Raw genomic sequence first — 4,874 nt, forward strand, 5'->3', positions numbered from 1 at the left:
AGGTTACTGGTTACATTTTTAAAAGCTCCGTTTGCACACACTTACTGTGTGAGAGCCGTGCTCTTCTTATGTATTGACTCCAGCATCCCAGCCAAATGTGTTATCCGAGATAGTGTTATATTTTAAAAACTCTTTTCCTAAACCTAGTCTATGTACATTTACGTTGAGTTTGTAACTTAACAGTCAGTACATGACATCATCCGTGGGGCACTTATTTGGTAGCAATCACTGTAGGAGGATACGTTGAATATCAAAATATTTTTTATAATTCTCATATTGTGCATATAGTGAGTATGTCTCAAAAGAAACTCTTAATCAATGTTTTTTTCTTGAAGAAAAACATATTACAGGATAAATACTAAGGAAGTCCCGAGGTACATTTTTATCCACCCAAGAGTTGAGAGAGCACTGTTCTTCCACAGCCAGATGTTTGGCCTCGGTTTAAGCTTGCATGTTGTCGAGTGAGAAGAGAAATCTGTACTGTGCAGCACAACACCAGTTTTCTCGGAGAACCTGAGAAGCGTAGCCTGAACAGAATGTGAGGGAGGATATGTTTTGAAAATGACCTGTAATCCAATCCAAGCTCCCCACTTCCTCCCTGATGGGACTCCCTCGCCAGCCTCTGTTGTTTTCATTTTTGACAACATGCTGAAGCACATTTCATCTCCGCAGAGAGCGACCTCCTTTACAGGATCATCCAGTACATGTTACGCTGGTGTTGCTGAGCCAGGTGCCCTCGTTCAAAGGAGAACATGCATTTCAGCATGGTTGTCTCCTGTGGTGAGCAAACCACAGGCTTTTACAATAACAAGCTGTACCAACTGAGCTGCACATGAACAGAGTGCTCATAGCTGGCTACTCTGATACTATGCTGCATCACTGTGATTAGACTTTCATTCCAAATCATAAGTAATCGGAAATACAAAACTAATTTAATAAGGTTATGAATGAGAAATTGTAATGCATTCTCTGAGCTCTAAATGTTCTCCTCTAGTGATCAGAATTCACAGTGTTCATATTCTGGGAAAGCTCAATATGAATTGCAAATATTACAGTCATGCATTCACACTTTCAACAATTTACCTAGAGGCGTGTTTTAACAAGCAGTGAAACATTTAGTCATCAGATCTACTTTTTAGACAATTGAATCACGCAGTACAAAGACATAACGGTAACATTCACTCCCCCGTGAAGTGAGCAGTGAAGGCTACCTGAAAAACAGACTATGCAGTATATTGAGTATACAGTGCAGTGACATGGAGTGAAAAAGGAGCAATAGCAAATTAAAAAAGCAATCACTACATTTACATGCACAGTTAAGTCGAGCTACGGTTATAGCTGGATGGAGGCCATTTAATTGGACTACTGTCCTTGTCCCAGTATACATGCATCGGGGGAGAATTGATTTTTTTGATGGAAGTATGTCTCACTCTGGCGTGGTAGGCAATGATCATACCCCCTTTCAGCTAGTTGCTTGTGGACCGTCTTTCAGTTGACATTCTGGGTCAAAGCCCAGCATGGAGACTGTGGAGTATACACAAAATGTCTAGGCCAGTTTAGGTTTGTTTTAGGCATATAGTAATTTGTCCCCCAACATTTTTTTCCCCCAAGATTTCTGATTTTATGGTGACGCACACATCTTGATTTGCACTGAATAACAGGAAGGTGTGTACTGATTCCTCATTATCTGTATCTGTATATTGAATTGAAGTCTGGCAGTTGGTGTGGTTTACACCAGAAGCCAAATTAAATCAGGCAAATGTTTTATTTTTTTAACCTGATATTCATTGGCAATGAAATTGTGCCTTCAAAAGCATAAAATTGAATTAATAATGACTTACAATTAATTATTTTTCCTCTCTATGTTTTTGTTTTCTTTTTCTTTTTAATTAAACCAGGGCTGTCAAACCTATGGCCTGGGATCCACAACCGGCCTGCCCAGCAGTCCAGTGTGGCCCACTGGATGACTTTGCACACCTAATTTTGATGCATCTGTGAAGGCTTAGAGATGCAAGGTTTCCAGAGCAAGTTAAACAGTGAGTAACCATCTTCATGTAGAAAACTGTTTTAGAGACTTTTCAACCCTTACCAGAATACAGTAAAATGAGTCTGACACCACTGGCACAGCCATGCTAGTGGCTCTGTGAGAGCTAAATGCTAACTTGTGATTTGTGCACTAAAATATGTTTCTGAAATCACTTCACGCAAGAAACAGATAGTGCAGTAACATTAACTTGGACATTCTTTGATCAGCTCTACCTAGTTTTACGGTTTGAGTGAGAGGTGGGTTTGTCTCTTGATCTGCCTCTACAGTTTTGTGTGCAGGCTGGTGTGCATATGAAAATACAAAGGTACAACCTGCAGGTTGGGCAACAGTGCTGAGATGTAGGGAAGTTTCCCACAGTTCATTTACACGAACAACCCACATTGTTATGATACAAGCTGGTTTAAAATCATCAAAGTGTCTCTTTAAAGCAATCTACCACGGTTCAGTGCTCTGAGTTCTGCTTACTCTACTGGACACCGATTACAGCAGAAGGGGTTCATTGATATTTTTTCCTCCCTCTGCCCTGCAGCATTTTTTTCTGCAAAAAGTAGGGTGCACAGCTAAAGCTTCCTTCGCCTGCAACGACTCCATCTGGGCACCAAATGACGAGTGGGTGGAGAAAAGAGAGAGAAAGAGAGAGAGGGAAAAAGAAGTGTGCAAAGTGACCGGAGTCCCTCCCCAAAGTCAGCTCTGTAACAGAGACAGATTGCAGTGGGAGGGACATGTCCCATTTCTGAGTGTGATTAGCACTGAAAGCAGATGACAGCATGATCTCAATCAAAGAGGCTGTCAGGGACGGAGGGATGGACAGAGAGAGACAGAGACACAGAGCCAAAGAGTTTGATGTAACACTGCACACACACAAAACAAGAAGGTTTTTTTTAAGTAGGGCAAACCAAATGTGAGACTATTTGTTGGAATTAAGTTTATTTGACAACTGCTTCTCAAATTAACTGCTCTGCTCTGTCCAATAAAATCTTAACGGTGCAGTCAGCGGTTCTAATACAAAACACTTTTTGTCAAACTCTCTTGTGAATATCTCTTTACAGTCTCTATTTATCCTTTCTGTGTCCGCTGGAAAAAGAAATCTGGTGTTTCTACACAGCCCTTGCTCTGTAAATGGGTAACAAACAAAGTGGCTCCAGCCAAGAGCCACAGCTAGCAGACTGTTAGGAGATGAATTTTAAAGTGTGTTGGAGTAGAATCACAGACTGTACATTTAATTCATTTGTTTAAGTGCCCACCCATTATGAGATGAAGGCGTCCTTGCGACTGTGGCTAGCAGTTGTGACTTGCTAAAGTCAAATGGTGCTGACTGAAACTCCACAAAAGATTTAACACCCGCCTGTTGCACAATTCACTGATGCAACAATCCCACTTTTAGTTTATGTGTGTAACATCTTGCAGCAGACGGAAATAATGAAAACATTTTATAAGGAACTTTACTGTCTGTGGCAGGCGAAAGAAAGCACTGCAGAGTTCTGTGGATTAAAGATTTGATAAAATCTTTTAGAGTTTCTACTTAAGCCCTACTTAATGCAATTTTTCATTGCCCTCTCCTGTGTTCCTCTTGGGTCAAAATTTTCTTTATTTTTCTGGATTCATTACTATTTGTCCACAGTTCCTTTCTTTTTTACTATCACAACCTGTTTCTGGCACTGTGCAGCCTTTATAAAGGCCCTCAGAGACAGCTGGTGGTCAATGTTTGCAGTTTAGCTAAGCGCACTAGAAGAAAAACTGAAGTGATGAAAGTAAAGAGCTAAAGTCGAGAGAGTGAAATTGAAACAAACTTGTTGTAACTGTTTTGACAAGGTAAAATTATTTTTCTCTGCCCGTTCAGCAGAAACAATTCTTGATGGTTTGTGTTGTTGTTCACTGAACATGGTAAATATGATTTGTTCCTTCAACATTAGATTGTGCTGTTAATGTGCTAACAGGCTAACTAGCATCATGGCGGTTTTCTGTTTTCCCATTTTGAATGATGTCTGCAGACAGCCACTGTCTGCTGGTATGGAGGGGCTCTCCCTCTAACTCAGGTGCAGAATATATGTGCTGGTTGGCTTTTGGTTGTAGTATTTGCATTCTGTTCATGTGCAATGTTTAGGCTGAGGCACAGGTGATGAGAAGTGGTGAAACAGTCGGCTTTTGTTGCCACTAGTTCTTTGATGTCAGCCCAGAGTGTCTGGGCCATAAGCCCCATGACTCTAGAAGTGCTCTGTTTCCTGCCCGTTGGACAGGAAAATGGATACCTTATCTTCATTCTGAACTTGTTACTTGAGCGTAACACAGGACAGTCTAGCTGTGTTTTTTGGGTTTCCTTGGAGTCATGGAGGACCCGACTTGCCCTCCCTCTCCACAGCAGTGTACTTAGCTGCCTTTCAGTTACAGTGAGCCTCCTGTTTTGCCTGAATTGGACACTGAGGACCCAGGGGTGTGTGGGCCAGGGAGGACACCCACCTGTTGGTCCCTGATGTTGGCCAAACCTACAGCCTGGCTTTCCTTCCTCCATCAGGTAGTACAAGGGTCATAAACCAAAAACTGAACCAAATTAACTGTATGAAACATAAAACTGCTGATGCAATGCACTTTGTATTTTGTTATTTTAATTCTTCAAAAGTCACCAGATTGCAGGATACAAAGCCTGAAATTCAAATTTCTCTGTGAGCACTCCAAACCACCTCTTTGGTTTCAAAATCCTCCCTTTTTTGAGGTCTTAAGGTTGGCAGCAGATACCTTCTGTATCCTCAGTGCTTAAAGTACAGAATGCTTAATATGGATATAATCACAGTTTAAAGAATAGTAGTCAGTTGCAATCCAAAATCTCAAC

Source organism: Plectropomus leopardus, chromosome 21 (genome assembly GCF_008729295.1).
Source record: "Plectropomus leopardus isolate mb chromosome 21, YSFRI_Pleo_2.0, whole genome shotgun sequence".
NCBI classification, from domain to species: domain Eukaryota; kingdom Metazoa; phylum Chordata; class Actinopteri; order Perciformes; family Serranidae; genus Plectropomus; species Plectropomus leopardus.